Source organism: Leuresthes tenuis, unplaced genomic scaffold (assembly GCF_036924035.1).
Source record: "Leuresthes tenuis unplaced genomic scaffold, fLeuTen1.0.hap1 SCAF_1, whole genome shotgun sequence".
NCBI classification, from domain to species: domain Eukaryota; kingdom Metazoa; phylum Chordata; class Actinopteri; order Atheriniformes; family Atherinopsidae; genus Leuresthes; species Leuresthes tenuis.
Genome location: NW_027325355.1, coordinates 4,699,818 through 4,720,365, shown reverse-complemented (window position 1 = coordinate 4,720,365; position 20,548 = coordinate 4,699,818). Strand labels below are relative to the sequence as shown.

The following is a 20,548-nucleotide window of genomic DNA, read 5'->3' as shown; positions in this document are numbered from 1 at the left end:
TTCGGACATACAGGAACCAGGGACCACAGCACTCAGTTCCTAGAACCATTTTAGCTCCTTCTCCGAGGTCTTTTCTGGGTTCCACAGGAACATGATGTAGGTGTTTGGTGGCTGGTAGCTCCGCCCCTTGTCTGAAATGTTTACTCATGCAACACGGACACAACCGGCACCTGTTTAATAAGTTAAACTTATTAACGTCGTCTCCTTTGTCCGCGGCGCTCTGCTCTCCTTCTTGTCTTCATGAAATGAAGAAGTATCGCCTGCTGCTCGATTCTTCATCTCCTGACTCTCGCTGTGCGCTCTTCCAGCCTCCATCTTAGACGCCTGATGTGATCGTCCATGATTAATATCACCGTCATGCAGACCGTAAACACGGTGGCCTCCTCGCTCTCCATGTTAGCTTCTTGGTGGTGTTGTTTTGTTTTCTTCTCTCCTTACTTTTCAAGGGCTTTGTTGTTGAGTGGCGCTAGAGTTACATGTCTGTTGCGTCACATCAATCCCGAAGTGTAGGATAATGCAATGATAGTAACCATGACATATTCAAAGGCAGTATCGCCTGAACAGGGACTGGAACCCTGGACCCTCAGATTAAAAGTCTGATGCTCTACCGACTGAGCTACCCAGGCTCTGAATGTGACAGATCACAGTTTAAATGACAGTTTTTATAAAAACACACAACCCGACTGGTTTATTGGCTGATACGAATGTTAAAGCTTAAACCTAACAGTGTGTAGTTTGGCCTTCAGTTTCTAATTTAAGCATCTTTGGGACCTTAGACACCAAACAGTCGTCCATCAGACACGTTTGGAGCTCCAATGAACGTCTCTCGCTCTTGTATTTTTGGTGCTTGATCCCAGTTACCATTGTTGGACTCCAGCGGACTCCAGTACGATTCAACTGTCAGAAACGTTGTCTTGGCTTTTTGGTGAAGAGTCCTCTCACATTGGCTGTTCAGAACGGTGAATATGTCTACGAGGAAGTGTTTTCATTGTCTTTGAGAAAACTCGTCATACACAACGAAGAAGATCATAACCCTTGCTGTCTTTAACGTATGTTTTAAGAGTAGCAGAAGTGGAGCAAAGAAGCATTCCCACTGTAGGAACCTTTTGCAGTTCTTGGAACCTGTTCAGGAATAGGGCCGTTTTTTCGTGCATTCGGACATAGAGGAACTATGGACCACGGCCTTCAGTTCCTAGAACCATTTTAGCTCCTTCTCCGAGGTCTTTTCTGGGTTCAACAGGAACACATATGATGTAGGTGTTTGGTGGCTGGTAGCTCCGCCCCTTGTCTGAAATATTTACTCATACAACACGGACACAACCGGCGCCTGTTTAATAAGTTAAACTTAGACGTTGTCTCCTTTGCCTGCGGCGCTCTTCTCTCCTTCATGAAATGAAGAAGTATCGCCCGCTGCTGGATTCTTCATCTCCTGACTCTCGCTGTGCGCTCTTCCAGCCTCCATCTTAGACGCCTGATGTGATCGTCAATGATTAATATCACCGTCATGCAGACCATAAACACGGTGGCCTCCTCGCGGGTTTTGTTTTGTTGTTGAGTGTGGCGCTAAAGTAACACATCTGTCGCTGACGGCTGCGTCACATCAGTCCCGATCAAGGTTCCCGACTCATGTGCGAATCGAAAATGAAACAGTTCCACTGGGGAAGGGCAGTTCTTATAGTTAAATTGGAGGTGTACAGTTCTTAGAACTCTCTGTCCAAATGCACCTATTGGCTTTAAAGTGACCAGTGTAGAGTTGTTCTCTGCATTCATAGAAGTATAAGATAATGCAATGATAGTAACCATGACATATTCAAAGGTAGTATCGCCTGAACAGGGACTGGAACCCTGGACCCTCAGATTAAAAGTCTGATGCTCTACCGACTGAGCTACCCAGGCTCTGAATGTGACAGATCACAGTTTAAATGACAGTTTTTATAAAAACACACAACCCGACTGGTTTATTGGCTGATACGAATGTTAAAGCTTAAACCTAACAGTGTGTAGTTTGGCCTTCAGTTTCTAATTCAAGCATCTTTGGTACCTGAGACACCAAACAGTCGTCCATCAGACACGTTTGGAGCTCCAATGAACGTCTCTCGCTCTTGTATTTTTGGTGCTTGATCCCAGTTACCATTGTTGGACTTCAGCGGACTCCAGTACGATTCAACTGTCAGAAACGTTGTCTTGGCTTTTTGGTGAAGAGTCCTCTCACATTGGCTAGAGTTGTCGTATTGTAGGCAGTAAGTACAGAGAGGGAGTAGAAGTAATAAAACGGGGGCGGCAGGTTCTGAAAGTTAAACTCTGTATCCAGTCTCCATTAATGTTTTTATTTTAAAGTGTTAAGTTGAATGAACCCAGCAAGCTCGCTTACATTGGTGGCAGAGGTGATGTTTTTATATGTTTAGACTTTTGCCGGTCCATGGAAGTTAGCTTGCTGTGTGAGTTAGCGCGAGGCTAAGTTAGCATGACGCGGCGTGGAGACATGACCCTGTCAAGTTCAGTTGGTCTCTGTTTGGTGGATCTACCCGCTCCTTTTGCTGGTGACGGAAGCCAGAATTACCTTGGCTGGAGGGACGGGAGATGGCGGCGACTACTACGGTGAGCTCGCGAGGATTCCTCCAACCTGTTTGAGCAAGTCTGCGTTTTTGCTGGTCGTGGAGGCATTTCCAGACTATGGAGATTTGGCACAAAGAGAGAAGAAGTTTCGACGCTTCTTCGCTGGTCTGGGTCCTGCTCTGAAAGCTAAGTTCCTTGAACATTGTACCACTAATCCGGCGGCCGAGGCAGTTCCACCTGTGGTGGAAGGAGGTGCCAAACCAGGTCGTCCCAGATGACTTCTGGTGCTATTCATCAGATTCAGGAGGAGGTGTCGTCAAGGAGATTTCCAGGGGCAGGAGTCCCAGCCCATGGTGAAGAATGGAGTCACAGTTTCAAAAGTTAAACTCTTACCTACTCAATTACTTCAGTACTTGTATACCCAAACAAAATGTTCTTGTGAAGAATAGATTGCCTGCTGTGGAATTAAGCTTCCATCTACTGGATATTTGCTGAATCTGCAACTGTAGGCCAAGCCGGTCAGTTTCAGGGCAAAGCTCCTGCAACACCAGCTCAACATCAGTCAATGCCATCGGTTCATGTTATCCTTTCTGCTGATTCCTCGATTGCAGATAACAAGCTGAATATTGGCTGATACCGATGTTAGGACGATATATCTGTGCATCCCTCCATGAATCCATGAAGCTGAAAATGTGTTTCTGAATGAAAGAGGCAGGTATGTGCAGAGTGAACTTTCTGCTCAACAGTGAGTGTTTCTCAGACAGAAAGACACTTTCTATAAAGATACAGAGGAATTAATTGAGCAGAGTGCAGGATGCAGAGGTTCTTCAGTGAATGTGGTGCTGAAGGTGTGGAGGTGGATCAGTGTGTCAGAGGAGTTTATCTTCATGGGATCAGGCAGGAGGAGAAGACCTTGTCATCAGTGAGTTAAACTGCAGTTTAACTCTGCTGTGAACAGCCTGAACAACACTGCTGCAGCTGTAGTTTGTTCAGTGAGTTAAGGGCTCGTAGCTGTGAACCAGTTGATGATTTTAGCTCAGAAAGGCAGTTCATACAGGTCAGTGGATCCACTGCTGGGAAACACTGCCAGACCTGTTAGGCCCAAGTGCATTGTGGGAATGTTTGGCAGCGATGTCTGTCCATGAGATCTACATGAAATCACGTCTGTCTTAGTGTGGAATTCTAACCTGAGCGACCCTAAGACTCCCCGGGTGGAGTTCCTGGGGTTTAGGGCGGACATGTTGTTCTGACTGAGTGACGCAGAGCTGGATGCCGTCTTTGCAGAAATCCAACTAAGTCCCCCAAACACAGGACACAGAATGATGAAATCATTCCTTCATGCCAGGAGACTGCTGCTGCAAAGTGAGTCTGATATAAAGTGGATCCTTATGTGAAAGTCCTCTGTAAGCTGCATCAGTGCAGTCTCTCTGCTTTGTGTCAAAGAAGCTGTGAATGAACCTTCTTCAGATTTAGATCTGATGCATTATATCTTCTTTTTCTTTGTCCTTCACGCTGGAATAGATGCTTCAGCCGTTTAACTGTTCATCTGTCTGCTGCAACAAACAATGGAGCATCTCCAGTGCTGGAGAGCTTCCTTGGTGCCATCAACACGTCTGGTTTGCCATCAGCTGTGCGCTCTGACAGGCTGCTGAGAATACTGAGGTCGCCCATTTCATGGTGGAACAGCGAGGAGAGAACCCAGACTCACACGTTCCTGGAAGGAGTGTCCGTATCCAACGGTGAGGTTTCCATAGCGATGTATTATGAGAAAAGCTCTGCAGGAGAGCACATAACGAGTGTTATTATTCCCCAACGTTCATCCTGCTGTTCCTCTGCAGGACTCTCACTGGCCTCATTCACAAACTCTGCTTTGTCCTCCATTACTGACAGAAAACACTGAACAAAGCATGAATGACATCTGTCATCTGCTTCAGAGCCTGTTGTTTTTTCATATTTCCTAAATGTAAAGTATATTTGAGGGGGAAAGATCTTCAGACATGTTTTCCTTCTTCTTATTTCTTGTGATGGAACTGTTTGTATTTGCAGCAGCATCAAACAGTTTCAGACTTAGTTTTTCAGGCGAGTGCTCCACCAAGACCAGATTAGGCTGGACACACATTTCTAAAGCCATCACTGAACTTATGAGCATCAGTTTCCTCATTGTAGAGTCATAACATCCAGCAGCTGGAAGTTCTAATTCAGAGCAGAAACATCTTCTCTTCCTGCTTGGAATGTTTCTGAATCATGTCTCTTGTTCTTCCAGGATAGAACGCTGATGGACAGATGTTTCCATTCCAGTCCTTGACCCATTCCATACTCTGTTTCTCAGCCTGGAGAGAGAAGGGCTTTTGACCCCTGATGATAAGTCATCTCTTTGCTCTCCACTGGGCTTTTCTGCCTCAGCTGCAGAGGCAACTTTCCTTCTTCATGGATGCTTGGAACCTTCACGGCCTGAGAGCAGCAGGCAGCCAGTCTCCCCACCAGCTTTGGACATCATTCAGACACCTTCAGGATCCTGATCAGGTGTGTTAAAACAGCTGAGTGCATCATATCAGGAGCCATTATTTAAATGATACATTTAAAAGGCCTAAAATGATTTGGCTAGATTACAGAACTTAATATTTATACTGAGGAGAACTGATTTCATAGCTTCAGTTTAAAACTGCAACTGAAAATGTTTCAGTGAAACATCTGAAGATGCCAAAGCTTTTGTTTAAGTCTCCAGAAAGCCTACAAAATATTGAATAAGCTTAAAACTCTGATGGTGTTTTATTTGTGTTCAGGTGGAGGCAGACTGTGGGACTGACTGGGATGGACCACACGGCTCTGATGACCTTGGAGGTGAAACGGACCGAGTTGAAGGAGCCCAAGTGCCGCTTGAAGGACACCTGAGCGAGAACATGGCCAGGTCACCTGACCCCGATGTTCCCTTCATGGATGCACTCCACATCTATGCAGCCGCACCACAGCAGCTGATGCAGCCACAGCAGAACTGGACGAGTTCACCAACGTTCACACACTGCTGGATGGAAAAGTGCACCAAACACTTCATGTTCAATCGTCTTTATTAACCAAACTTTAACATTTGTAAATAAAACTTCAGATTGAAATGTTTGTTCTCAGTTCTCCTGAACTGTTACCAACCTCACACACTTCCAGTTAATGAGGTAAAGCCTTAACATGGCTCACTGCTCCACAGCCTTCAATGAGCAGCATGAAACAGAGGAACAGACTAACTGCTCCAACTTTGAAATGTTCAACTTAAAGACGCTCAGTTTCTCACATTATTCACATCAGATCATTCCAAAGCCAAAGTCTGTACTTCTAACAGACGCTTGGAGCTTTTCTCTGAATGTCTGCTAGCTTTGGCTCTTCAGAGGCAGTTTCAGCAGGTCCTGCAGGCTGAGGCTACAGGCGTGGTCATTTCAGGAGGAACTCCTGCATACAGGTGCTGGGGAGGTATACTCCAACCTGTCCACAGCTTCAGGAGGTGGTGCAGTTCCTGAGAGGAGCCCACAGAGACACAGTCAGAAGTATTTAAAGCTGCCAATAAGATGCTGAACAGCAGAACTTTCTCAAGTTTACCCAAAGATCAAAGAATCTCTGCTTCACCTGTAAAAAGAAACTGGTCTTTCTGCGGTAAAATAACACAATGTTTCCATCATGTTACCGGGTAGATTTTCCACCACCAGGTTTCAGAAATATGGAGTCAGTGTGAAGAATCAGCAGCAGCTTTAGGAGATGAACATTGTTCAGGTCTGTTTCTCTGAGAGAACATTTACAATCTGAGCATTTTCAGTGTGGTCTCTCAGAAAGCCTGAGCTGCACGTCTCCTCCAGGCTGCTGTGCTCATCCTCACTATCTGGCATCGGCCTCATGATCCTTTTCAGGATGCTCTGAGAAGTAAAAACAGCCTCAGAGGCTGTAAACTGAAAGGGTTTATTAACAGAACAGAGCAGCACTTTTATAAAAGCACAGGCAGAAAAAGCAGGGGGAGAGAGGAGGAAACAAGCAGCAAAGTGCTGCTTTAAGTTAAATTAAGCTGTCGATAAAGCAGCATTCAAAAGCTACAGCACAAAAATGTCTGTGACAGTCTGTAGGAAACACGTGTCGCTGCATTATCTGACAGAGCAGCAAACAAGTTACTGACTGGAGAAACAATCCACAGCTGTGACAGAGAGCAGCAACAGAAGCTCTACAGGGGTTGTAGGCTGTACTTCTATCACATCGGATGTACTGTAGATTTCTTGGGACGATCCATCTGAGTTCAGCTGAGGCGAGTTGGACCCACGAGGGATGTTCCTGACCAACAATTTGCTCGTCGATTAGTCTAAAACTTAAATTTAGACAAAATAAAAAGTCTAGACTGTTTATTCATATAAACAACAGGTTGATGATCTGCTCACAGAGCAAAGAAAGGGGCTGTGAAACTCCTGAGCACTCTCCTCAATAACTATGGAGGAGGAGAGTGCAGCTGTGAAAATAATCAAACCAAAAGCCTCTCCACTCCAGGAGGAAAACAAAGAGCTATTAAAGATAAGAAACTCGCAGCTCTCCTAACGAGGCGGACTCAAACAAAAGAAGCTCTCTCAAAAACAGAGGCACTATGAAACCTTAACAGTTATCTATCAGCACACCTATAACGGCGGCGCAAAGATCCTCCAAGAGCAAAACACAAAATCACTCCACTAACGGAGGGCTATGAAACTAAAACAATTAACCAAGCAAAAGCTCCGCTAACGGAGATGATTAAAAGATTACAACAAAGATCACTCCAAAAAACACAGAGGAACAAAACCAGGCTGTGAAACTGAGCGTAATAAAACTAAAGCTACGGATAAAGAATACATTACAACAAAGGATACGCTCGACTGCAGGCTGAAGGAAGCTGTGGCTGTGGAACAAAGAGGCGAGGGTGAGGCTCATGGTGGAAACAACACACTGGCACAAGACAAGGGAGACACAGACTATTAGAGCACAAGAGGAGCCAAGGAGAACAGCTGGAAACACTTTGGAATCAGGGAAGACAATCAGACGCAGACACAGGAGGAAGGGCAAGGTACCTGAAAGGAGAGGGACGTTAGTGATTTCAAAATAAAACAGGAAATGACGAGACAAGACATGAATCAAAACTTAAATCGTCACAGATTTCTTTTTAAAAAAAATCAGAGGTTTAAAAATACTTTTGACAATAAAATTGCACATTGGAAAACAACTTAGACCCCAAAAAGTGACCAAAGTCCGACTGTGTTTGAAGTACTTGAGGGAACTGAAAAAATGACATTAACATTAACTATCATGGCACAAGAAGCTCTGACAATGAACACATTTTCTTAAAGTCCATGTGTGTGAAATGTTGGGATAATCTGTGTTTATATTTGAGTCACCTTCAAATGAAGAGAAGTTACAACATGAACAAGGGAACCCAGAGAAGGATGCAAGATTTGGATAGCAAGCATTTCCCAGCTGGTTGGCTATTGTCATGCTTCCTGAGCGATTTACACAAGTCAAACAAATTCCCAACATCTGACACTGAAACACATGTTTGGTCCTACAGTAAACCTGGAGATTCAGAGGGGTTTCCCCTTTTTTATCCTTTCAAAATAAAGAATGAGCAGATTTCTCACTCATTTTGGTCACAGGCCCATTATACGTGACTTACAGTTTATCATAGAGGGAGAAGGACAAGGAGAGGAGCCGTTCATCCCTGCACTCTGTGGGGCTACAGACCGGTGCGCAGCCGCAGCTTCTAGGCTTCGGACGTCATCATTTTCGGCTCCTCCCTTAAAGGAAGCAAGCCGTCTCCTCCATTACTCCACACACGCTTCGAAATCTGGGCACATTTCAGAACATCACTACAGGAAGCTGCATGCAGGTGAGTCCAGAAAAGAATACATGTAGCGGTCAAACATTTGCAGAAATGTCTTCAAAGTGCTTTGTATCATTGGTTTGATTCCTGCACCTGGACACGGGCAGTCAGAACATGTACTAAAGTAAAAAAGTTCAAATAACCTGGCTGCTATTCACAGTTAGCATGTCCTGCTAATGCTAATGCTAATGCTAATGCTAATCCGCAAACCGTTGTACCCAAAGCAGAAAGCAGATACACAACCTCAACTATCGATTTCAATAAGCCGGCCAGATGGACAAATAAAATGGAGCTTTATCCTTCTACCTGTGTGTTAAACATACTTCTGGGCCCTTTTGTTACTCTTTTCTAACCTTTTTGAACAGTTTTTGACACATTTTCCACTAAAGCTGCAGTTTGCTAAACTTCTTTCTGTAGTTTTGCTGAAATCTTTTGTCATTTAAAAAACTTGATGATCAATGTAAAATATAGAATTGTTCGTTCCGGCCTTATCTGGGTATCATTGGGCTTTTTGATAAAAATGTGGAAAAAGAACATGTGATTTGATGTGTTTAATGTACACATTATGCCATAGTTCATGATTATATTTTTAAATGGGATTTAATTATGATCACTATAAATACTTTAATTACATTAAGAGTTTATGTTGTTTGAAGAGGAGTCATAGCATTATAATATAGATTTGTCAGTGATCCAGGAAAGTATCACAGGAGCAGTAGAAATATACAGTTCAGTATCAGTGTCTGATTTCTCAGATTTACACTCAGAAGCCCATTAAAAGACAGTCTGACTGTCCTCTTCAGAAGTGTCTCATGAAAGCTTCTTTATTCAGTATCCTTTACAAATCCATCATTTTCTTTTATCCACGAATCAACGAGGAATGACCACATGATAAAAAGGTTGTACATGTCTTTACTCATAAAGTCCACCTGCCCACATCTGGAGTTAAAATGGAGCTAAAATTATCTTTATTAGGAGGATCTGTGTAACTTTTAGGAGCTGATACTCTGATCTGACCACAACACAAGATCACTTTTTACTGATTGACACACAAGTTTACCAGTTAAGATAATTTCAGAATCAATATAAAGGAGACTGTAGGTTATTTGGTTTGAAAAACATTTCAGAGTTTTAAGGGTCTGAGAGTTTCCTTCATCTCAAACTTTAGGTTTCACTAAAGTAGCTTTCTGGAATGAATCACTGGACGAGCACTTCTGATGCCAGAAAAACACTCCTTTATATTTAAATGACAGCCTCAGAATGGTCCACTTCATGTTGTTCTTCAGAGTGTCTCAGATCAGTCAGACAGCTCCTGCTGACGTGCTGTTAGCCACACAGAACTAGATCATTCCCCCCTGAACCATCACATCTTCTCAGTTTCAAGCCTCAGCCCAGACTGAAGCTCCCTGAGTGCTGAACCGTGGGCTTCAGAGTTTAACCTGTGACAAATCTCAGATTACTCTGTTACTTTTCTGGATCCATAGCTTCTGGAAATGAGAACAAATTTAGAAATAGAGAAAATCTGAACTTCAGTCTTTGGGATGATATTGGGACCCTTTCCTCAAACAGTATAATTGTCTTAATGTAGTAAAAGGATTTAAGTTGATCGTGTTACACTGACTGAGATTCATGGAATATTTCACACAGTGGGTGTCATTCTACAGAGTATATTATTAAATTTTTTCTGAATTTGATCAAAAAGCTCTAAATATTTTGAACTGTGACCTTAGTGGGTCTTTTAAGAACCATTTTAAAGTTCTCAGGGATTTAAATAAAAACCACAGTAATAAGTTTAATGAAATGTGACTAGATTGTTAAAAACTGTCCAGAAAGGTTATCAAGAGAAGAAGAAAAGTGGGTGTGGTTTAACATGCTGCATGCCACAGCTGGATCTTATTGTATGTACTGACAGTTGCAGACAGAGTCCATCAGTCGGAGGACCAGGACCAGAATGGAGCGGCAGAACCAGGATCCAAACCCCTCCTCCAAGAACAGAGCTGGTTCATCCTCTGGTTCCACCGGGCTACAGGTCAGTGTGGAGGACATTAAAGACACGAGGACGAGTGTCGAGGCTCTGTGTATCGTCCGCTTGTTCTGCTTTTCCATGAAATGTTGAAAAGGTGTTAGCAAAGTGTTTCCTGGTTGCATCTCCTCTCACTGATACAAATGTGCTTAGACCAGGGGTGGGAAATTCATTTTTACAAGGGGCCACATGAGAAATATGTCAGAGGGCCACACCAACAATAACTTGAACTTGATTCTGCTCAACTTTCTCCCACTGTAAAATTATATTATTTGAATAGCTAGTACCACTTCGAATGTGGAAATAGTGTTTCTTGGTTTCATCTCCTCTCTCTGATACAGATGTGCTTAGACTGAAAATGTGCTGCAGGCTGAATGATCTGCTGGAAGAAACTCAGTGGCCAGATTGTTGTTGTGGGGCATTTTCTGGCTCTCAGTCTTCAGATTTGAGAGGTTCAGGAGCTTATATTCATTATTTGTGTTTAAAGTCTCTGGATTACATGAATTAAACCTGGTGGTGGTAATCCTTCTGGGTCTTTAATGGTTAGATGACAGGTTTGTAGCTCTCTCTACCTCAGGGTAAAGAGTTGTTTTAGAGAGAAACTAAGGTTGAGTTAAAACTGTTTCCCTGACAGCTGTTGAGCTCAATGGCTGCAGACCTCTCGGTTGTAAGCTGGAACAAAGGGTTAGTGTCAAGAATGTCATGTATTACCACCACTGTTACTTTCATTAATTTAAACCAGTGGTCAACCTTTTTCAGTCCAACCTCTACAAGTTGTTTAATTGAACAACTTGGACAAGACTGTGCTTCCTTCTATCATTTAGAAATATTGTAGCAAGAGTTCCTTTTCAGAATTTCATCATGACAAAAAATAATTAGTGAAAGATCAAAAAGCAAGAGTTTACTACTCAAAAACCTGAACGTGTGCAGAACACATCAGAGCACAGTGCTGACAGCTGAGGGCACTTATAAACACACTCTCAGCATTCATGTTTGATCTGAGATATTGAGACCTGTGGCTCGGTCTATACACATCCAGTTAGAATATGTTGGTTAGCTTAGAGAAATCTTTTGTGTGAACTTCAAAAGGATCTAATCCTTCTTCCTTTCTGTGATTGCAGAAACATATAGCCCAAGAGGGATCCAGATGTCATTCCTGTAAACACTGTGGGAAAGTTTTCAAAAGATCATCACATCGGAGGTATCATCAGAGGCTTCACACTGGAAAGAAACCATATAGCTGTGGTCAGTGTGGGGCAGCTTTCACTACATCTTCCCATTTTAAGAAACACCAACGTATTCACACAGGAGAGAAACCATACAGCTGTCGTCAGTGTGGAGCAGCTTTCAGTCAATCATCTAGTCTAAAGAGACACCAACGTATTCACACAGGAGAGAAACCTTACAGCTGTAGCCAGTGTGGAGCAGCGTTCACTACATCTTCTGGTTTTAAGACACACCAACGTATTCACAATGGAGAGAAACCATACAGCTGTGGTCAGTGTGGCGCAGCTTTCACTCAATCATCTAGTTTAAAGACACACCAACGTATTCACGCAGGAGAGAAACCTTACAGCTGTAGTCAGTGTGGGGCAGCTTTCACTGTAATATCTAGTCTAAAAACACACCAACGTATTCACACAGGAGAGAAACCTTACAGCTGTAGTCAGTGTGGAGCAGCATTCACTACATCTTTCGTTCTTAAGCAACACCAACGTATTCACACAGGAGAGAAACCTTACAGTTGTGGTCAGTGTGGGGCAGCTTTCACTACATCTTCCGATCTTAAAAAACACCAACGTATTCACACAGGAGAGAAACCATACAGCTGTGGTCAGTGTGGAGCAGCTTTCACTACATCTTCCGGTCTTAAGACACACCAACATATTCACACGGGAGAGAAACCTTACAGCTGTGGTCAGTGTGGGGCAGTCTTTACTACATCATCCAATCTTAAGAGACACCAACGCATTCACACAGGAGAGAAACCATACAGCTGTCGTCAGTGTGGAGCAGCTTTCACTCAATCATCTAGTTTAAAGACACACCAACGTACTCACACTGCGGATAAATTATTGTTTTAAATCAACAATATATTTTACGGCAGATAAGAAAACATTCCCCTGGGAGCAGCAACAGGAACTACCAATCAGAAGAATTTCCCCTGTTTAGATTAAAAATCTTCTTTCGGGATTACCACCTTCTCTTGTCAGGACTTTTGTTCTGAATGTTCTGTGGGTAGCACATGTTTGAAGAATCATTGAATATGCTTTATAATTTGTTGGGATAGTTGGGAACTATGGACAGATCTCCCACCGTTCAAGATAAATATAGCATCAGTTGTGAGTTGATATACAGAACAATATCAGTGCCTTGAGATGACATTGTTTTAATTTGGCGCTATATGAATAAAACTGAATTGAATTGAATATGCAATCTGTTTGAAAGTATATACATGTTTTATTCTATTATACTGAACATATATGTTTTGTTTAAAGTTAAAATTCACAAAGTAGCTGTGCACCAGCTGTGGGTATGTTTGTAAACATACATCTTTCGAAGCAATATATCATTTCAGTTTGATGTAAAGTCTAGCTTTACACTTGTTTCTATTTCATTGTTCTGCATTTTATTAAAGGTTAGATGTCAACATTTCTCATGGGTTTCATGTTCTTGCTACAGAGATATTTAAAAAAAATGTGTGTTTGGTTCTAATCTTTGTGCTAATCTTTCCCAAAGACATAAACATTTTTAACGCAGTCTGAAAACGGTTTGGAGTGGTTCCCTGTACTTTCCAGACAGCTGTTTGATTGTCATGACTAAAGCTGAAAGTTAAGGCTGTTCCAACACTAAAAGGGCATGAGGCTCAACTTCAAGCTGTGAAACTATGTCAAATGTTTGTTGTGTTGGTGTCAAGAAATTTCTCTCAAAATGAGGCTCAGAGTCGCTGGAGACAATTAATACCAAACATTTATTCTCACAGCAAGGAGTCTGCATGACATATCAAGAAGCTGACACAGATTTGTCTGAGTTAAAATAAACAAAACAATGATACTATCGTTATTTAGTTTCCACTTTGTTTATTCTGTACATTTCTGTGTATAACAGTGCTGAGCCTGAGTGAGATGGAGATTTCAATTTCCCAGAAGCAACCTCCCAAAGGGATTAATGAAGTCATCCATCCATCCTATGAGATCACTGGCCACACAAGGTTATGCGACATTCAGTCAAACAAGGATTAGACTGAAGTTAAAATAAGATAGATAGGAGGACTCTCAGCACACAGTGTCTCTTGACCCTGCAGCATCTCACACATGGTACTTGCTTTTTGTCATAGTATAACTTCATGACATTTCCCTCCTGTTTATAATAGAAAAGAGGGTGTAAATTCACAGTAGAGTCATATATACACATGCATTTATTTGTATATCTTCTACATCATTGTCATTGTTAAACAGTTTGTTATGTTGACCTCTGTTTGTTCTTGGCTTTCAGTCTCCATGTTGCTGATCCTGGATCTGCTGAGATGTCCCAGGTCATTGTTGGCTTTGATCCTCATACATTTATCTTTGTCCTGAGAAAGAAGTTCCAAACAGCCAAACAGGGACTGCTTTTGGATTTGACATAGCCTATATCATGTCAACATTCATTTGGGGCTGCAGTTTTTCATTTAGTTTCAGACTTGTTATTGGATTCAAATGTTGATGAGTTTCTGTGACAGATAGGCTCCAGTCCCCCTGAAACCATGTAAAGCAAATGGAAGGATGGATAGTTTGTGGGACATTTATTCATTCATTCATTCCACTTTGGTATTGAAATCTTTTTGTTCCATTCAATGTAAAGTTATCCTGAAGATAACGGGCAGGATTTGAACCAGCTGTTGCACCACTGGCAAGTTATGGTCTCTGTTAAACTCACCAAGCCACCTTCCCACTTGAAGATGTTTTTGGAGTGCTTTTCAATTTGTATTTTTAGTGTTGGAGCTGAAACTTCACTGACTCATAAGTTTTGATCCCAGAACATCTGACGTTTAAAACATTCACCAAACAGTCTGAGCTATTCCACTGAACCCTTTGCTCTGACTGTTGCACAGGCAGCAGTTTCATAATGAATCAGTCGGGTGTTTGAAGGAATGTTTCCATGACATCGAACTCAAGAGCCGTCTCCATTGACCTCAACAGTAAATATCATCTTCCCTCGTCCACACAAGCTCTGTGAAGAATGTTTGCTGCAATTCTTCATTCACCATCCTGTCTCCTGTGTTACTAAGAACAGTAGTACTCTGAAAGTAGTTCTCTGAAAAGTAGATCATACACCAAATGAAGTTTGATTTATTCAAGCCTGCTCTTTAAAGTACAGAGCGATGTCACCTCCCAAACCCAACCCTGTCCCTGGTTCTGAAGGAGAGGAGGATGTTAGCTTAGAGTCCTGCTTCAGTAAACTACAGCAACCAAGTAAACCTGCGACACTTCTGCTGGGATCAAATTGATCTATGAGTGCTTGAAGATTCAATAAAGAAAAACATTCAGCTATTTCCAGCTCTATTAGCATGAAGAGAATCCCCTTTTCTCCCAAAAAGATCCCAGGTGTTGCTCTTGAGGTGTTTTTGTAAGTTTATCACACCAGGTGGTGAAATGATATGAGTCACTCTACAGTTGTTGTAGATTTCAGCTGAGATTCAAACTAAAAGACACATTTTGTGTCTGAAACTGTGAGAGACTGTTCAAGTCGGACTGAAAGCAGATTCAGAGGGTTGTGATGTATGTTTTCTCCACCCAAATGAACTGTCAGACATGCAGCTGTGCTATGAAATCCACTTTAGAAGCTACAGTTATTGGACACAGTGAAAGCTGACCATCTTTGTGGCTGAGATGGAGGTGATCTTTGTGATGGTGGATGGTTGTATTGTTGCCTTCATGTTGACGAGCCGCTCTTGGTGTTGGATGAAGTCCCGCACGGTCTTGACGTTTATTTTAGGTAGGGGAATGCCAGCTTTGCAGAGAACAGGGTCATCCACTAAAATCCGGTGCTGGACCTGCTCGTATGCCTCCAGGATGGTCGTCTTCTCCGGACTGCTGCGTGACCCATGAGGACAATGCAGCCACAAAAGTTTCACCAGTGTGTACATTAGCCTGTTATGCTGAGCACTTGTGTTTTATTGTGCTGGTGCGTAGCGTTTGGCCATCTTTACTTTCTGTATCACAGCAGCATCAACAAGGTCGTCTCTTTTAGTGCGGCAGTACAGAGTGTTGCCCCAGTGCGTCCTGTACAGCTGATTGAACTGCTGAGGCTGCTTGTCGTGCTCCTCCACGGCATTCCAGGCTTCCAGGATATTGTTCCTCTGCTCGGTGGTGAGTGACAGCTTGTCCTCTGTCAGGCCAATGTCCAACAGAAGAGAGGAGAACTTTTCCAGCTGCTGAAAGCCAGGAAGAGGAGTTGGACTGCAGACATCCTCCTGTGCAAACAGTGACACACAAATGTTATGCCTGTTGCAGGTGTGATTTATCTAGTCTTATTTGCTTTTCATCTGCTTCTGTCTCTTGTGACTGCAAGTTTTTTAGATTTTGTAACGTTATGTTGACTTTGCACACTACCACATTCACTTGTTAAGCTTTTTCCTCAGTGATTATTTCCTTCTTCTACACAAGCTTTAAATACTTTGCTACTGTTTAACTGTTGTTTTAATGTCTAATTTAACTCCTGGCAAAGTGGAAACATTTGAAAACTCGTCTAACACTGGCTCATACGTAGCAGTTGAACGGCTTTAACTCCTGGAATAAAATGTACATCCACATCAACAAACAAACAGCTACTCACAAAGACTGGAAGGTGAACACTAGCAATTTCATTGCTGGAGAGCCGGATGTGGGGCAGCTCAGCACTCAGCGCATTGTTACGGGTCTCCACGTCACTCTCGTAAGCCTCATCTGGCTCATCTGGATCATGCTGCCCAGGCTGAAGCACCTCCTCCTCTGGATCCGGCCCATCATTCACGATGTCTGCGAGAGAAAAAGGGCCCGATTCTCCTGTACTCTGACTAAACAGGTATTCCAACCCCAGCAGCTCATTAGAGGGCACATCAGCGGGAGCCTGGAAGTTTCCCTCCACAGTCTCTCCGAACAGCTGCAGACAGCGGGTGTTGAGGCGGTCGATAAGCGGTGCAGAGTAGATTCTGTGGTGCCGTCCTTTTCCCCCAAACGCTGCATCAGAGCGGCGGTCAGAATTCCACCTGATAGGACCTGAACATCACAATAAAACACATGAGATGACTCACAGTGACACGTGTGACATTTTATAAATATCCACACTACACCTGTGTACCTGGGAGCATGTTGGGCAAAGTTTTGTGGAATCCTTCCAGGCTGTTGTTGCCACGCAGACATTTGTAGTAGGGCACATCCACTTTGTTGATGGTGGTTGTACGCGCCACCCTATACATGTAGATGTCTGGAGGATCCTGGATGCACTCCAGGTGTCGCCGCTGCGCCGCCCACATCTCATCAACGGCCGCTGCAAATACAAATGACGTACAGACACACAAACCGATTGTTGTGTAGACTTTTTTATGCCACACAACTAGTATTAATGTTGTCACTTTTAGTGTCAGGTCTTTATACCAGGTGTCTTGAAGAGGCTGACTCCACTCTCATCCAGCCCCGCGGGACCTTTCAGTTCCTCAATGGCCAGGTTGATGAGCCTAAACGTTTCCTGCGCCCCTTGTGTGACCCGTCGCACGTCATGTTTCAGCTGCTCCCTGGAAATAAAAAGGCGAATGACGTCCTCATCTGTCACAGCCTTCAGAGCTGTCGGGTCCTTGGCTCTGACAGCCTTGATGAGGAGCTCCATGTCTGCTCGGCTGTACGCCAGCACCGCCCCAGCAAGTGCAGACTTGAACACTGCGTACTTGGAGTGAGACTCTGTGCGGACGGCTGCATCGAAACGGTGAATCCAGTGAAAGATGTGCAGACGCACAACCATTCCACTGTCCACCCAAGACTGGAACAAAGTCTCCACAGCTGTTGGGCCCTGTGCACGGCAACAGCCACGGTCCACATTCAGGATGCTGGGGACAGGTTGGTTGGCCAGCCGAAACCTCTCCATTACTCCACGGCACATAGGTCCCAGCTTCTCTGTGGACTCCTCACAGGTCAGCACAAAAGTCCCTATCTGGGAGTACTCATTTCCAATGCTGGTGAACCTGAGCCGTGACCCTCACCAGACAGCTTCTTCACTAAACTTAAAAACATTTGGAGTTTGGATCCCAACTTAGTTGCTTGTTCTTCTATAATTTAACAGTGCATGACAATATGTTTATAATAGGAAATATGTTCTGTATGCCACAATCTATGATTGCGTTTTGATTTACATACTTTCTTGGTGGAATCCATCTTTAGCACAGTGCCAAAAGTGGAGAGGATCTGGCTCCTGTCGTCCTGCACGTTGTCGGCCTCTGCCAGCAGGAAGGCGTGGCGCAGGAGCCGTGCAGACGGGAGATCTCTTGGAGGAGGCGGAGCCTGAAATGTGTGACCTACTGCAGAAACAATCCCTCCAGGTTTCACTAAGCTCATAAGGAGTGTGGTGTACAGGTCTTTGCACTGAAGGTGCTTCTCCGTGTGGTTTTCCTGTATCTGACGCCACACCTGGACCATAGTGTTCCCTTCGGTTCGGTCCTTCAGAAGACGCACAGCATTCTTGTCCACACCACGCCTGTTAGTGGAGGAAAAATTGGTAACTTTAGGTCGGTTCGAATAACTTCTTTAAAGACACGTGCACACACGATGCTGAGTGAACTCAGGCAGGGAACACAGCTTGATGTGCCTCGCTCAGTTGTGTTATAATAACAGGATCCCATGTAAGCCACCGACCTATTGTGCCACCTTCTCCACCCCTGGCTGACTTTGTGCAAGGCCCACAGCACAGGACCTCCATCGGCATCGTGTAGTTGGATACGTCACAAATGTGACGTACCTGGAGTACAGATCAGCGAACAAAATTGTTGGTACCCCTCAGTTAAAGAAGGAAAAACCCACAATTCTCACTGAAAGCACTTGAAACCTACAAAAGTAACAATAAATAAAAATTCATTGAAAATTGAATAATCAAAATCAGCCATTACTTTTGAAATGTTGATTAACATAATTATTTTAAAAAAAACTAATGAAATAGGGCTGGACAAAAATGATGGTACCTCTATAAAAGATTGAAAACTATTTGACCAGAGTGACATGATTAACTCAGGTGTGTCCTTTAACTGACATCACAGGTGTTTCCAAACTCATAATCAGTCAGTCTGCCTATTTAAAGGGAGACAAGTAGTCACTCTGCTGTTTGGTGAAAAGGAGTGTACCACACTGAACATGGACAACAGAAAGCGGAGGAGAGAATTGTCCCAGGACATCCGAAAAAAAATTATAGACAAACATCTTAAAGGTGCAGGCTATAAGACCATCTCTAAACAGCTTGAAGTTCCTGTGACAACAGTGGCTCATATTATTCAGAAGTTCAAGACCCACGGGACAGTAGCCAACCTCCCTGGACGTGGCCGCAAGAGGAAAATTGATGACAGATTGAAGAGACAGATCGTTCGAATTGTATCCAAAGAGCCCAGGACAACCTCCAAAGAAATTAAAGGTGAACTCCAAGGCCAAGGTACATCAGTGTCAGATCGCACCATTCGACGTTGTTTGAACCAAAGTGGACTTCATGGGAGACGACCAAGGAGGACACCACTGCTGAAAAAAATCATGTTGACAAGCCACAAAGCTTCTGGGAGAATGTCCTTTGGACAGATGAGACCAAACTGGAGCTTTTTGGTAAGGCACATCAACTCCATGTTCATACTCAAAAACCAGGCATACGAAGAAAAGAACACTGTCCCTACGGTGAAACATGGAGGAGGCTCAGCAATGTTTTGGGGCTGCTTTGCTGCATCTGGCACAGGGTGTCTTGAATGTGTGCAAGGTAAAATGAAATCTGACGACTATCAAGGCATTCTGGAGAGAAATGTGCTGCCTAGTGTCAGAAAGCTTGGTCTCAGTCGCAGGTCATGGGTCTTCCAACAGGACAACGATCCAAAACACACAGCCAAAAACACCCAAGAATGGCTGAGAGAAAAGCGTTGGACTATTCTAAAGTGGCCTTCCATGAGCCCAGATCTGAATCCCATTGAACATCTGTGGAAGGAGCTGAAACATGCCATTTGGAGAAGACACCCATCAAACCTGAGACAACTGGAGCAGTTTGCTCATGAGGAGTGGGCCAAAATACCTGTTGACAGCTGCAGAACGCTCTTTGACAAATACAGAAATCGTTTAATTGCAGTGATTGCAACAGGTTGTGCAACAAAATATTAAGTTATGGGTACCATCACTTTTGTCCAGCCCTATTTCATTATTATTATTTTTTTTTAATAATTATGTTAATCAACGATTCAAAAGTAATGGCTGATTTTGATTATTTAATTTTCAATAAATTTTACTTTATTGTTACTTTTGTAGGTTTCAAGTGCTTTCAGTGAGAATTGTGGGTTTTTCCTTCTTTAACTGAGGGGTACCAACAATTTTGTCCATGTGTGTATATAATAACAATAATGATAATAACATATAACAATATATAATAAAATCAAGATGATTTTCAAGGAACATTTCCTTTTACATGTTTAGATACATTGTAATCATTATTCAGCCATGATGTTTTTACTCTAACACAGCTGAATTGAGTTATACCCGGTGGTGGTAGCCAGACTTGTACAGGTACACATTACGACCCTTTCCAACACACTCATCGCCACGAGGACACTTCAGGGAAGATCTCCAGACTCCTACAGGGCGCCACGCAAAGACACGGCTGCGGAAAAAACAGGTGTGGTACAGGCAGAGCACCTCCGACGAAGCCTGGAGGTTCTGGAGGGGAAAACCACATGCGGTCTGACTTCATCACCCTTCGCCTCTTGAGCACACCAGGGATGTCCTTGTAGATTTGAACGGCAGGGAAGAGACCTCTCTCTGTGTCCTCCTTTAGCCATGAGATGTCAGCTGCTGGAATGCCATTTGGGTTTTCCCAAAGACGTACCCAGCCCTCTAACTCCACCTGTAACACGC

The 20,548-nt window shown here is 43.4% G+C and overlaps 1 protein-coding gene and 2 non-coding genes across 3 annotated transcripts in view; 1 reads left to right on the top strand and 2 right to left on the bottom strand.

Moving 5' to 3' along the window:
* LOC140294513 (protein NLRC3-like) overlaps positions 1-20,548 on the top strand; it is a 1,060,349-nt gene that overhangs the window by 577,953 nt on the left and 461,848 nt on the right. The gene's annotated exons all lie outside the window — the stretch shown is intronic.
* trnak-uuu (transfer RNA lysine (anticodon UUU)) lies at positions 554-626 on the bottom strand. Its single transcript has one exon. It is a non-coding gene; the product is annotated as a tRNA-Lys (tRNA).
* Positions 1,824-1,896, bottom strand: trnak-uuu (transfer RNA lysine (anticodon UUU)). The gene has a single exon. It is a non-coding gene; the product is annotated as a tRNA-Lys (tRNA).